The sequence below is a fragment of the Tetrao urogallus genome (assembly GCF_951394365.1).
Source record: "Tetrao urogallus genome assembly, chromosome: 1".
NCBI classification, from domain to species: domain Eukaryota; kingdom Metazoa; phylum Chordata; class Aves; order Galliformes; family Phasianidae; genus Tetrao; species Tetrao urogallus.
Window position 1 is genome coordinate 134,568,366 of NC_136813.1, and position 15,433 is coordinate 134,583,798.

Here is a 15,433-nt window from a genome sequence, read left to right on the forward strand (position 1 = left end):
AAAGGTAACCACAACTGCCATGGGAAGGCAGATGGATAGGGGCCCTGCAGTGCCAGCACTGCAAACTCTGTGCTGGGAGGGGACTGACACTTGGGAACTGGTAAGAGAGAGGACGGGCAGTAGTCCCAGGTGAGAAGAAGGCATCTATTTCTGAACACCCTGTCTTACACCTGATGGCAGCCACATGTACTTAGCACCAGCCTCTTCTCAGGGCTTCAGTGGCTGAGATGACCAGGAAGCAGTGGAGTTTCTCCCAAGCACATGAGGTTTTCTAATGGAGAGACGTCTTTTGACAGATTATTGCTGAACGTTGGTGGGACCTCAGCACTGGAGTTTACCACCAAGTGCATGTTTTATTTGCCTTTTTTTAGGACCCATATGCTCGGAACTGCCAGCAACTTCCTTCTTCCCCAACTTCTGTGCATTTGCTTTTTATCGCTGCACTACAAAAAGGTATTTCATTAAGGTGAGTTATTTAACTATTTCCTGATGACCTGGTACATTGTGCTCCGGGCACTGATGCAATGAATGTGAAATGAGGAAGTGCAAAAAAGAGGCTATAGTCAGGGAAGGTAAAGTAGAGCTGTGGGCAGCCCACTTGTCAGGGGCATCCACACCAAGCTGACCAGTCTACACAGGTGGCGCCTGCAACCACCTGCCAAAAATGAGACACTGGGGAAGGTATTCTTGAAAAAAATGAACCTCTGAGAGCCACCTCTGTCCTTATGACCAGCTCTCATTCCCAAGCAAGGTGAAATAACAAAGCTACTGCAGGAGAAACAGTGAGTTGTGCAGGCTTCATGGGAAGATAACCAGGAGTCACAAAAGGAGACTTACGGAGAGATATGATCAGGACAGCAGGATTCTTTCCCTCCTTGGGCTTAAGGGAGCTCATCTTGGCAGGGAATGGGAAGAATGGGACAGCGCTATGAGTACCAATGTCACAGTGCAGGGCAGGGGCCAGGCACCTGTTCCTCAGGCCCACCACCTCTAGAGAAATGTTTTTCTCCTCCACAGCGGACTGCATGCCCAGGAGAGCACAAGCCCAACCTGGGCAGCACACAAACTTTTGACAACGTGGCCCTGAGCAGCGATGCAGCACTGTCTGCTATCTTCAGTCCCCAGCCTATTTTTCCCACCTCTCCTGCAACCACCCAGCCATCCAGCTCCAGCCCTAACATGGAAGGAGCTGACGTCTCCAGCTTCTCACCTGATGGCTTGCCACTGCTGGGGAAAATGCAGCCTTCCACCTCACGCCCCACAGAGGTGACAGTCAGCGGCCAGCAGCAGGGACAGCTGCCTGCCACTGACATTGAGGATCTCTTCCTGAGGCTGCAGGACAGGCATGTACAGAGCTTGCTGCATACAATGCAGCAGCTGCTGAGCATGGGAAAGGCAGTGATGGAGGAAGAGCTGCAGGCTGCTGCCCTGAACCTGCTGGAGGCCCTGAACAACGCAAGTGTGTCTCAGGGGGCAAACAGGACTGACGCAGAACATGGGAGAAAAAAGTGATCAGCAAAATGGATGAGCCATTGCGGCTTAGAGGGGATGTATGGGAACAGAGAAAGTAGAATCCTCCTTCCCAGGCCTGAGGCACCATTGGGGTTGCAGCACTTCCTCAGGCCAAGGGTGAGAACTAGGGAAAGAAGTTTTCTTCTGAGGGCAAGGGAAAACCCAGGCCCAGGATTCAAAGATAAAGATGTTGTCTTCTCAAAAATAACTGTCTGAAAGATGCATTGTTCTTTCCTACACAAACTGTTCATCTACTACTGCTTGGTCTGAACATCTCTATCCTCAAAACAGGGCAAGATGGAAAGAAGTAATACTTTTCCTAGGTGGGCTTGTATCACTGCCATCACTAGCTCTCCTCTGCAGAGAGCAGGAGTTTGTTATCTCCTTCAGTGACTGTAGAGCAGAATGCTGGGCTTTCCTCACCAAGGAGAAGTGTTTCTGCTCAGAAGCATGAAGGGACTAATCTTCTTTAGACATCTGCGTGTGAATAAACACACACACACGCAAGGACAGCTCTACCTGCAGAAGGCCTATCCCCCTGCAGAGGAACTGCCGGTCCAACATTCTATTGCACCGGTGTTGGCACATGGTTTGCAGCTACTCCTAAAACAGATGCTATGACATATAGGATAAACATTCATGTTAAGGAACTCCTCTTGGCTCTCAAAAAGTAAAGTATCATTCATGGGAATTCTGGCTGTAGTGCTGCTCCTTTTACAAACACCAGCCATATGGGTAAGACCATACAAAGCTGCCTGTGGTAACAGCAGGGTGGAAGCTCTCTGGGGACCTGACAAGGTTTTCTGCACCTCTGTTCACACCAAGTTCAGAGCAGCCTCAAAGCTCCTCAGAGCATGAGCAGTCAGCTTTGTTGGAAGTACCCAAATAATCTTCGAGGACGGTATCTCTGATAAAGCAGATTTCATTCGCAGTTGCAATGGCGGGACTCCTGCAAGCAGGAGCAGGTGCAGAAAACAGCGTTACATCTTTTATTCCCTATTGCCCAACGCTTATCTCTTTCTCCCCTGGTTCCTCATTGGCTGAGTACTGCAGGTTCACAATCTTCTCGACCCTTCACTAAACATGGAAACACTGGACAAACAGACATTTTTGCTGCTTAAGTGTAAATCTGTAGTTAAGTAATTAACTTATTCCACACTTGATCAGTATTTTGCAGATATCTGCTTGTCCTCCCTTCCACGTAGATAAGCTCGGGAGAAAGACAGAGGGGAGTATCTTGGTGCCTGCCTGTCACATCCCAACCTTCTCACAGTGTGAGACAGCTCGGCCTTGAGTAGAGGTGCTAGCTTCTTTCACGTTTGCTAAATCTGTTTTTGTTTTGTTAAGAAAAAAACAAGAAGGAATTGCAGAAATCAACACTGTGAAAGAAAAAGAGGGGGGAACTGTGGGACTGGAATGTTGTTTCTGCATTTGATATTAAAAAGAGCAATTGGTTTGAAGAAGTAGAACACAATGCATTTGTATTCTGTAACTTATCCTTAGAAATAGTTGATCTAAGAAGTAAAATATTACTGGATATGTTAGCAGTATGTTTTAGAAACATTATTACTGAATTATGTGATTAATTCTTTCTTGCAAAACTGTAATAGTTGTTAAATGTTCCAAACAATGCGAGTACAGTGTTAGGGATTAGAAAACATACTGTAGAGTTGTTCTGTTATTGTCTTACTGCCTGATCTCCATTTAGTGTTTTCAAAAAGTGGTACTGTCATCCCCTTTCCCTCTATGCCCCTTATTCTTAGAGTCTCATTTGTTAATTTGAGTCCTGACACTTTATGAGCCAGCGATGACCGAGCTGCCCCAGTATCAACTAAAAATACAATATCCTCCTCTTCAGGTCCCACTTTCATATTTACCAAAGGCTCCCGGTGGGACCAATTTTTCAAAAACCCCTGACACCTTTATTCTGAATTTAAGGCAGTTTGTAGCTTCTCCTCTCTCTCCCACTCTGGGCAGTTTCTCTTTATATGTCCTAGCTTTCCACACCTGAAACACCTCTTTTCACTATTCTCTGACTGAGGTCTGGATCGATATCCTCGGAATTTTTCTTCTCTTTGCCCCCCTCCAGGACCCGACCTCTCTTCTGTTTTACTCCCCCTATTATCCAGCCTTTACGATCCACTGTGAAAACCATTAACCTAGTTTTCTGTTTTTCTTCCTCATTCTCCCTCCTAACATATATCCTCTGAGCCTCTTGTAAGAGCTCCTCCAGGGGCTTTGTATTCCATCCTTCTATCTTTTGAAGTTTTTTCTGTATGTCTGGCCACGCCTTAGTTACAAAATTCACCTTAAGGAGGCTTTGGGCTACAGGATCCTCAGAATTCATTCCTGAGTATTCTCTCATTCTGTCTCTAAGCTCTTCTAGAAAAATCACTAGGGGATTCATCCTTATTCTGCTGAACCTCAAATGCCTTAGTGAGATTCTGGGACTTAGGCACTGCCTCCTTAATTCCAGCTATTATTATATCTCGCAAGTCCTTCATGTTTTCCTGATGCTGTGCATTATTACAGTCCCAGTTAGGGTCTTCCACTGGGTATTTTTGCTCTGCTGGCACCAGCCCAAGGCATCCAGAGGGATTATTCCTTTCTCATGCTCGCCTAGCAGCTCATCTGATCATAACCCTTTCCTCTCCCATAAACAGTATAGGTCCACGATGGACACTAATTCCATCCATGAGTACAGGTTAGGACCCAGAAATTGGTCCAATTGTTCTGCTACTGCTACAGGATCCTCAATTAAGGATTTCATTTCCTTCTTAAAATTTCTGACCTCTCCGCTTGTGAGTGGGGAGTTTACACAACCTATTTGCCCCTGTCCCAGTGGACAGTGTACTCCCATAGGGAGTACATAGAAGTATTAGTGTGGTCAGTGTCAGGGAAAGGAAAGTTTTCGATATCCCTCTTACATTGCTCTAACTCCCTTCTGAGCCCAGCATGCCCTCCTTCCTGTGAAATAACTATGAGTTTTCTCTTGCTCTTCTGGGGAAGTGTCCGATGCCTCCTGCACTACATTAGGGCTGGATGGAATGGGTTGATTCTCCAGGGGATCCCATCGATTAACTTTCTTTCCCGATTCCTCCTCCTTCTGATCCAAATCTTTCTTTGCCAGTAATAGACTGACCTCTCGTGACCAGCAAGCAGCATATTCTATTTCTTCCTCCGACAAGGGAGTTTTATTCTTTACATACGAATTCAGAATCTGACAGGTCCAATCTTTGTCAGATCTGTATTTTGGCCAAAATACTCATTTTCCCTGTAAAGGCTCTCTTGGCCAAATTTGAGTACAGTATCTAAACATCTCTTTCCTGTCTTTGTCCCTAGTTTTGGGGTTGGTTTTCCAGTTCTGAAGCACTTCTCCCAAGGGGCTATCTATAGGCATGATTTTGGGGACCCTTTTCCCCTGCTCTCGGGAGCTCCTACTACCCATCCCTCCAGAATGCTACCATGAACTCCCCAGCTCACAGGTTACCAGACCCCCATTGTCAGATTTTGGGCCCAACCCCCCAGAGTGCTGTACTCCTATCTCGGATTAATAGGGGTGCACTGCTGGCACTTCGTCAGGTGCGCAGGGTACCGCACACCAACAGCCTCCTCCCGAGACTCTTCCTTTCACCAACAGCCGCTCCATCCGCCCCTGGACGTGCCCCTCACGGGACAACAGAACCGCAGGTCAGGACTCCGCACTCGCTTCGCACTGAAGTGCATCTCAGTCACACACACTCAAGAGTCTCAACCGACCCCCAAGGCAAGAATTAAATTCCCTTACCTTGATCCGTGCACAAAGTTACCGGGTCGCAACAGCCAACACCTGTGCCTACCTGTCCCTTGGCTTTCACAGAGCCCGTCCCTTATGTAAGTAACAGTCTCAGTTTCCTATCGACCGTCCCAGGGAGTCACCTCACCACCCAGACTGGACCGCTGAAATCAGCGGGGTGCACCTATCCTGTCCAGGGCAGCGGGGGAGATCCCCAAGAGATGATAATAATCCCGACAAGCCCCCAAATGGTTGGAAATAACCAAATAGTTTTCTAGGACGGTATCTCTGATAAAGCAGATTTCATTCACAGTTGCAATGGCAGGACTCCTGCAAGCAGAAAACAGCATTACATCTTTTATTCCCTATTGCCCAACGCTTATCTCATTCTCTCCTGGTTCCTCATTGGCTGAGTACTGCAGGTTCACAATCTTCTCAACCTTCACTAAACACAGAAACACTGGACAAACAGACATTTTTGCTGCTTAAGCATAAATCTGTAGTTAAGTATTTAACTTATTCCACACTTGATCAGTATTTTGCAGATATCTGCTTTCCTCCCTTCCACGTAGATAAGCTTGGGAGAAAGACAGAGGGGAGTATCTTGGTGCCTGCCTGTCACATCCCAACCTTCTCATGGAGTGAGACAGTTCAGCCTCGAGTAGAGGCCCTAGCTTCTTTCATGTTTGCTAACTCTGTTTTTCTTTTGCTGGGAGTTTCTTATCCTAACAGAACAACTCTACAATATGTTTTCTAACCCCTAACACTATACTCGCATCGTTTGGAACATTTAACAACTATTACCGTTTTGCAAGAAAGAATTAATCACATAATTCAGTAATAACGTTTCTAAAACATGCCGCTAACATATCCAGTAATATTTTACTTCTTAGATCAACTATTTCTAAGGATAAGCTACAGAATACAAATGCACTGTGTTCTACTTCTTCAAACCAATTGCTCTTTTTAATATCAAATGCCGAAACAACATTCCATTCCCACAGCTTCATCTCTCAAGAGAGCGGTGTTAAACAAGAACCCCTGTGCACCTTATCCCACACAGGCCTTGTGTAACCTCTTCCTCAGTGCGGAGAGAGGCACAGGGATGCACCACACCGGGCACACTGCCCCTTCAGGGTGGGGATGGCTGTGCTTCATTCACCCTGCCTGAATAACACAGACACGGCTGGATAACATACAGAACATCCGCACAGTGGAGCAAGCCCTTAGGAGAGCTCCATCCTCTCAGACCCTCCAGTGGCCCCGGGAAATGGAACCACTTTCAAGGCCCATAGAAGTCACAAGGGGGACCGCCAAGCGCAGCGGCAGCCCGCTCTGCCCCACGCAGCGCTCGTTGTTGCCGAAGCACCGCGGCTGCAGCACGACAACCGCCGGCCCCAGCATCACGGCTGCGCTCACCTCCCCCCGCTGCTGGCCAGCAGCCCACGCGTGGTCGGTCACGCCTTTCTGTTCCGGATTTAGAGATCGCAGCGCTAATTCCCTCCTCCGCCGGCACTGACCGGGACAGAAACAGCCGCGGGGCCGCCCCCTATGCCCGCGGCCGGCAGCAGGCGCCCCTCCCGCTGTTCCCCCGCCTCTCCTTTGCCGGCGTCCCCCGGCAGCGCCCCGTTGCGTCTTAGCGGGCGCGGCCCGGACCCGTGAGCAGCTCCCCCCGGCGCCGCCCGCTGTTGTGGCGGCGCGACCGGACTTACCGCGGCGGGGCCATGTGCGCGGCGATGCTGCCGGGGCCAGACAGACGGTGCGGAGGGGCCGCCGGGCGAGGGGCGGCGCGGTGCGGCGCGGCGCTGCTGTTAACCCCTGTGCGCGCCGGGGTGGGGGAAGCGAAGCCCGCCCGCGCACCTGCGGCGACCGCGGGAGGAGGCACCGAGGAGACAGCCTGTGGGCTTCCCGTTGTCCGCATTCCTCTCAGCGTCTGTGCGTTACTGTGCGCTGGTAAAGCCCGACTGCTTTCTGTCCTCTTGGTGACAGCACGGTATCGCCTTCTTTCATAGAATCACACAATGGCTAGAAGGGATCTTAAAGCCCACGCAGCCCCAGCCACTGCCGTGGGCAGGGCTGCCACCCAGCAGCTCAGTCTACCCAGGGCCCTATCCAGCTTGGCCCTGAATGCCTCCAGGGCTGGGGCACCCACAGCTTCTGTGGGAAGCCTGTGCCAAGGCCTCACTGCCCTCTATGTAAAGAATTTCTGCCTGACATCTTACCTAAATCTCTGTCTTTTCATCAGTCAGTTAGTGGTAACTTACCCCAGAGGAAGACAAGAAGCCTTAGTAAAGTTAAAGCAGCTGCCCTTCTGCCAAGGGAGGACTTTGCACAGACACTGCATTCCTGCGAGCCTTGCCCTGGCCCCACCAGCCTGCTGTGAAGAAGGCACCTCTCCCTTGCACACCTTTCCCTAGCACTTTGTCCCCTGCCTCCCAGGAACGCACCTCAGTGAGCACGCTGTGTCTCGCCACTTGCAGCCTAGCTGAGATGTGTTGGAAATAACCAAATAATTTTCTAGGACGGTATCTCTGATAAAGCAGATTTCATTCGCAGTTGCAATGGCGGGACTCCTGCAAGCAGGAGCGGGCACAGAAAACATTGTTACATCTTTTATTCCCTATTGCCCAACGCTTATCTCTTTCTCCCCGGGTTCCTCATTGGCTGAGAACTGCAGGTTCACAATTTTCTCGACCTTCACTAAACATGGAAACACTGGACAAACAGACATTTTTGCTGCTTAAGCGTAAATCTGTAGTCAAGTAATTAACTTATTCCACACTTGATCAGTATTTTGCAGATATCTGCTTTCCTCCCTTCCACATAGATAAGCTCGGGAGAAAGACAGAGGGGAGTATCTTGGTGCCTGCCTGTCACATCCCAACCTTCTCACAGTGTGAGACAGCTCGGCCTTGAGTAGAGGCCCTAGCTTCTTTCATGTTTGCTAACTCTGTTTTTCTTTTGCTGGGAGTTTCTTATCCTAACAGAACAACTCTACAGTATGTTTTCTAATCCCTAACACTGTACTCGCATCGTTTGGAACATTTAACAACTATTACAGTTTTGCAAGAAAGAATTAATCACATAATTCAGTAATAATGTTTCTAAAACATGCCACGAACATATCTAGTAATATTTTACTTCTTAGATCAACTATTTCTAAGGATAAGTTACAGAATTCACTGCCCGCTCATTTCCAGCTTGCCATCTACAAGCACGCCCAAGCTCTTTATGGGACAGTGCTCTTACTCTGCAATAAGGAGATTTTGCTGTGTGTTTGGACAGAAGGCACCTCTACACCTTTCCAATGCTGACAGCAGTTCCACAGTGGGACGGCACCAGGCCCAACGCAGCATGGCCCAAGAAGGCAGCTCTCACACCGTCACTCAGCAGTGCTATTCCCTTGCTGCTAGCAGCTGCATGCAGCAGGTAGTTTCCATCCTCTGTGAATTCAGCAACAGCTGCCGTTGCACTTTCTCAAAGTGCCATTTACAGAACATTAAACTTTGGCAGAGGTTTATGCATCTCTGCTTTCTGTAACTCCTTTCTCAGTACTGTGACACCTGTGGACAAAACCAGCAGAGTTTGCCATCAGGCAACAACAAATGGCTTTTCCAAGCCATATTACTTCTCCTTCCTCCTACCTTTATCACAAATCAAGTCTTAGAATATTTTTTTCTGAAATTGAGGGCAAGGGCTATTAATTCTAGAGAACAGTGTCACACATCAGCTGCCACTGATTTTCTCTCTGCCTGAAGGTCAATAGCAACAGCAACTGTATCATATTATGTGGTAAAGGGGAGAAAAGGGCACATTAAACCTTACAATTTAAATATGAACTAAAAGTGAGGAAAAAGGCTGATAAGTCTTAGCATGCTTCTTCCTGACTGCACAAATATGTCATAGAATCATAGAATTGTTCCAACTTAGAAGAGACCCATAAGGACAGAAGTCCAAATCTCAGCTCCACACGATACCACCCAAAATCCAAATCCTCTGTCTGAGAGCAGCATCCCAATGCCCCTTGACCTCCTGCACTCAGGGCCGTGCCCGCTGCCCTGGGCAGCCCGTTCCATGCCCACCGCCCTGTGCTGCAGACCCTGTCCTGACCCCCAGCTGCCCTCCCCTGACAGCTCCATGCCGTTCCCTCGGGCCCTGTCGCTGTCACACGGAGCAGAGCTCAGCGCTGCCCCTCCGCTCCCTGTGAGGAGCTGCAGCCGCCATCAGGCCTCCCCTCAGCTCCTCTCTCTGCGCTGAGCAAAACCAGGGCCTCAGCTGCTCCTCACACACCTTGCCCTCCAGACTTTTCTCCATCTTTGTAGCCCTCTTTTGGACACTCCATCTCCTCAGACTGTACTGCACAAATGCTCATCAGTATATGTTCTCACCCCACTTTTTTTCTTCCCCCCCAAACTCAGCAGTAATAGAATCACTATTTCCTAGTTTGCTTGGTTTGGCACTCTCACAGGTCCTAAGAGTACTGTTCTTCATTCAAGGATTCAAGTCTTCAAAAAAACTTTGTTAATTAGAAGAAAAAAAAAAAAGAAGTCCAGCCCACTTAAGTATCCTGAAAACCCAAACATGAAAACAGAATCAACAATTCAGTGAATCCAAGTTAATTAGCACTTTATGCTTAGTATTTTGCAACTACTTCTTGAGTTTTTCAAAGCTCACTAGAATGGAGCCAATTATTCCAGCTCCTTCTGAAATGAATGTTTTTGTGTCTCAATATTGCTACAGGTGGCTGGAAATCTTAATTACTTCTTTGCCCATTAGCAATAATCTTTCAAAACAGACAACATCTGACTTTGTTGTTTACAGGTATGTGGCTTTAGAGATGATCAGAAAACTAAGAGATGTGTAGATGTATCAACAAGGAGTTCTGCTTTCTTTGCAGGTAACTTTCAAAGAAAACAGAGCACTAAAATATTCTGAAAGACACAGTGAAAAGTTTCTCAGAAACATTTCTCTGCTCCTACTGCAATGGTTTCAGGACTGGAAGAAAGTCAGGTTTATTTTTCCATAAGCATAAAAAGCCAAGCTTGTTTTTCCTCACTACCATGTGTACAGATGAGGAGTCTCATTATTTTTGCAGGTAGTAGGAAAGTAAATCTCTGACTTAGCTATGAGGCATTCAGAGTCTCTGGTTATTCAGGTGTCGGCAGCCAAGAGCAGCAGTTGCTCCTGCAGAACACCAAGATGCACAGCATGGAAGTGATGCAACTGGAAGAAGATGGTGCTGAAAAAATAAAAATACCTTACAAACAGTCCACAAGCTGGCAGGGCAGGAATCCTAGAGCCCCAAATGGCAGTGAAATGAGTGCCTTCATCACTGGAACATTGCTACTTCAAAGAAAGGAAGAGGTGGTACAAGATGGGACAGACTGTTGGGTGCTCTACTGGAGCTTTGTATGTAACATAACAAACACCCTATTTATCCCCATATTGCTCTATGGCCACAGAGTTCATCTGGCAGCAATATCAACAGTATTCTCCAAGTATATTTCCTGGAAATACAGCCTGATTCAAAGGGACATCATTTCTTTTCTCCAAAGTGAGGTAAGATCTGAAAGTGCTGTTGAAGTGTCACCAGATTCAGTAGACACCTGGCACTCAGTATTTTGGCAGTGAGTGTCCCCATGAGATTCCCTCACCCCCACAACAATAAAGGCTCATCTCTTCCGACCTGAGCACCACTTCTGCATGAGCTGCTTTAATGGTGGTGCATGAAAACTGCGGCTATAAACAAAGCCACCATTCAGCCACAGCCAAAGATGAGATATTATAATCAGGCTACATTTAAATGTTTTCCCAGCATTACAATAAGCACAGTCTTCACGAAGACTTTTGTACCATAATACCTTGCCACAGAATCCAGAACACTGATGCTTTTGCCACAATGACACACCTATGCTGTACACAACCCAGCACAATCCAGAGGCAGCCTCAGGAGGGCCTGCTCTTCTCCAGAGAGCTGGCTTGAGCTACTGAGGCCGGAGAAGAAAAGGGCCAATCAACCCCAGTTCTTCTCAAGTCTGATTCTCTCGTCCTCTCAGGCCAATTCTCACCTTAATCCTCTTAATAGTAGCATATGTTACATCTCCTTTTTTTTTTTTTTCCTTTTCTTTGCCGTCATGGTTCTTACAAAAATAAATAATTAAATAAATAAAATAAGATGAAATGGCATTAGCTGTCTTAAAAGCAGATAAAATGCCTCCCAGGAGCTTCTACTTACTCTGCTCAACCTCAGTGTCTTTTCAGACTCTACATCCGGTCTGATTTTTGAGTGGTGCTGTGTGGAGCCAGGATTTGGACTCAGTTATCTTTATGGGTCCCTTCCAACTCAAGATATTCTATGATTCTATGATTTGCAGGCTTCATTTCCATATTGTTATTGTCTCTCCAGAGCCTCTGCTTGGGGAGTGTGCATTCCAAAGGTGCCAGAAGTGACCTCCTTGGCAGGCAGAGCTGTGAGTCCATGAAGCTTCATCCCACATGCAGGCTGCCTCTCCCTACACTTTAGTATCCTTGTTCCCCATTAAATAGTGTGACTCTTGCATAGCTTCTTCTGTATTTATTAGGCACCAAGATTAATTCTATTCTGGAAAGTTTGCTTCTCAGCTGCCTCTTGAAATAAAGGGAGATTGACCATGTTTTAAGGGCAATCTCTTAAGCTCAGCAGCAGAAGGGTCTCTTTCAGACCCAGTAGCTTTTTACAGGAACCTCAAATATTTTAATTCAATTTTTCAGTAGACTTTTCTAGACTTTTTTTTCTGACTTCTTAGAAGTCAGAGGCTGGGGTCCTCCTCGTCAGCCCTTGTAAATGGTTGGAAATCCTGGCCTGAGCTGCAGCTCCTTGCTCAGCCCACTCTGTGCTGCTGCCTGGCACAGCAGATGTGCTAACGCTACATTCCCCATAGTACTGTTACGGGGAAATGCAAATAATGATGCGATGCCACGGTGTAGTCTCTGCCAGAAAAACAATGTGTAAATGTATCAAACCGTGGCAGTTATTCACCTTTATCTAGCTGCATGGATTCTATTCTATTCTAGGTAGATATTTTGAACAAACAGCTCATTCTTAGATTGTTTCTTCTAAAATTTGAGTCTTTTAGGAGGCTGCTGCGCGTACGTAACCTATGCTTTCCATTTGCGTTGCTCTTTACCCACATGAGCCTGTTGAATTCTCCAAAGAATATCAGATTGCAGTGCACTTTGCTTAGCCATTCTGTTCCCTCCAAAGACCAGGCCGTTCTTCACAGCAAACTCCAGTCTGAATTGGTAATGCGAGCTTGCTGTGTAATTCCCTGACTACTTTACAGTGACAGCCTTAATGCCTTTTTATAATCTCTCATCTTTTACTGTGCCTCTGCAAATTTATTCCATATTTCTGAGAGCAAGCAATTCCCTTTTCTCATATTTATATGCATTATATTTCTGGGTTTCTTTATCTTGTGTAAGTCATGTTTTCAAACCTAATACTGGCTCTTTTTTTTTTTTTTTCCCCAGCAGCTATAACAAACTAAATATATAACAAAGAATATAAGAGCAGGACAAATATGCATCTGTGCCTGACTTGCTCTCACTGCTCCTCCAAGGGAGCAAAGTCATTTTCCCCACAACATTTTCTAAGTGTCTTTGCAGGTTTATAATATAACTTGCATAAGCTGCTATTATCAACACAATTATTTGAAACGTAGGCATTATTGCAGCTGGGAGAAAAATTAAACCTTATGTCCTGCTTGTGAGGGGGACCATCCTAGAAACACATCCATTCTGTGAATTTTGAAAGATTTTACGTGATATTCTCAATCTGAACTTTTATGCAATTGGCTGGTTAAACCAGCAGTTAGGCTCTTGTTCCAGAAAATTTTAATTTAGTCTCATGTATAGCTTGGTGACATTAATTATTTCACTGTCTCGGAACTAATCCACATGTCTAAGCAGTTTGCAGATATATTTTGAAACACAGCCCCTATGAATTCCCAAGAACAAAGTGGAATGAATCATTTATTTTCTCTCTAACATGTTAGCTCTGCCTATCAACAAGTCTCTGTTCATCCATCAAATCCAGGCCGAACGGATATTTAGGCAGGAACTAGAACTGCTCTGAACACACAAGTAGAGGTTCAAAGGCCATTGTACGGTTGTAAATATGTTGTATGGTTTACCCAGGAATTTGATGTCTGGTTGTCTCTCAACAGTCTCCAAACTGACAGGTTCAGTAAGTCCCACCTAAGTAACTAAAGACTGCTGTGGTTTCACATTCCTGATAGTGCAAGCATAAGGCCAGATTTTCCTTTTCCATATCAACATCAAGTGTGAAATCCATCTTTTTTCTTTCAGTTTGGTAACCGTGACATAATTTAATGCGTCATGTTTGCATGCACCCCCTCTACTGGGTTTCTAAAGTGAGCCTTGGTATGAATTCTTCTGGTAGTTTCCAATTGCAATCCAAATTTTTGCTTTTGCAGAACAAGACACAACTGGATGTCAGAGACCTGCTAGGGACCAGATGGATCCCAGGTTGTGACTGTACTGCTTAGGGATTATGTAAAGCAAAAGCTATTGCTTCCTCAGGGAGCCCCCTACAGCTTCTTCTCTGAGCTGGGATACAAGCTAACTCTGCACTGTTCAAAGGCAGTGCTGGTAGGATTCCTTACCAGAACAAAGTCTTTTCCTACAATAGTGAGAAATTGTCTTGTTAAGACTTTCGGTATGTTTTACTCCAATTTTATTGAGCTAGATCTTAAACTGTTAGTATGATGATTTTCTCTACTTTTACTATAGATCTTTTCAAATGTAATAGAGGAATTAAGGTTTCTTCTGGGACCATGCAGTCACAGAAGGCTTACATTACTCTTCATTCAATTATTGCAATTATTTTAGTATTGGGTATTACAGGAGGTTTAATAAGGTCCTCCATATCTCCCACACAAGCATTGCTGGGAGCACTGCAGATTATTTCACATGCATAATACAAGATGTCTTTTCCTCCACACATGAAGTGTTTTCCTAGCACATAGCACTGTCATTCCTTTACCGAGTATCTTACTACTTGAAGCGTTACTTGATAGTCTGGAATGTAAAATTTAAGAGTTTTTTCAAAGTCATAGGGTATGTTTATAGTCTTTCATAGCAGTTTATAATCTTAAACCAGAAAAAAAATGACACATAGACTGAAGCAAAAAATACTGTGGCAGGAGTGCAATGTTCTGATTCTTATTTGTATATACCAGAGCAGTCTCATTTTCCTGTAATAGTTATCCAATGGACTATATACAATGGTTTACTGCCTGCTGGGTAATGGTTCCTTTCTAATCAATTTCAGAGTATTTTTCTCCACATTTACTCATATCTTCCTTCACAGCCCTTTTTAACCAAAATCAATTTCACTTTTGCCTCAGTCGTCCTGGCTGTGGGTGGATAGACTCTTGAAATTCATTCCTGGAATCCCACTTAGAGCCTGTGCCATGTTCATCTTGGTCCTAAACACACACACACACGCACACAACACATTCAGCTTGTTGGAGAGCCTGGCCAAGGCGCTTTGTCACTACCTGTGATTCAGTTCACAATTGCTACATAGACTCCTTAGAGTTGGAAGGGACCTCTGAAGACCATCTAGCCCAACTCCCCTGCAATGAACAGGGACACCACAGCTACATCAGGTTGCCCCGGGCCTGATCCAGCCTTGCCTTGGAAATCTCCAGGGATGGGGCATCATCCCAAATAACTCTGGGGCTCAGTTCTGTGTTTCAAGCAGCCCAAGTCTGCATTCACACACAACATGATAAGCCCCTAGTGTTTTTCCAGTATCTTACTATGACCAAAATTAAGTTGTTCCTACTCTGCCTTTGCAGGGGAGCAGTGAAAGGTGGAGAGAAATCCTTTCATGCAGTATTGCCTTGGGGTCCACTTTGACATTATGGAGCCACGTGCTTTCCAAAGAGACAACTTCTACCAAAATGCATGAGTCTGACACCTCTTGCAGCAACACCCAACAAGAAGGAAAACCACAAAACAAAACACAGGCTATGGGGAAAGAGTCAACACAGAGGCATGCATCCTCCTCATGCAGCGAGGACATCTCCAAACCTTCTGGAGGTGTGTGTATGTCTATCACTGAATCCTAGTGAAGGTAGG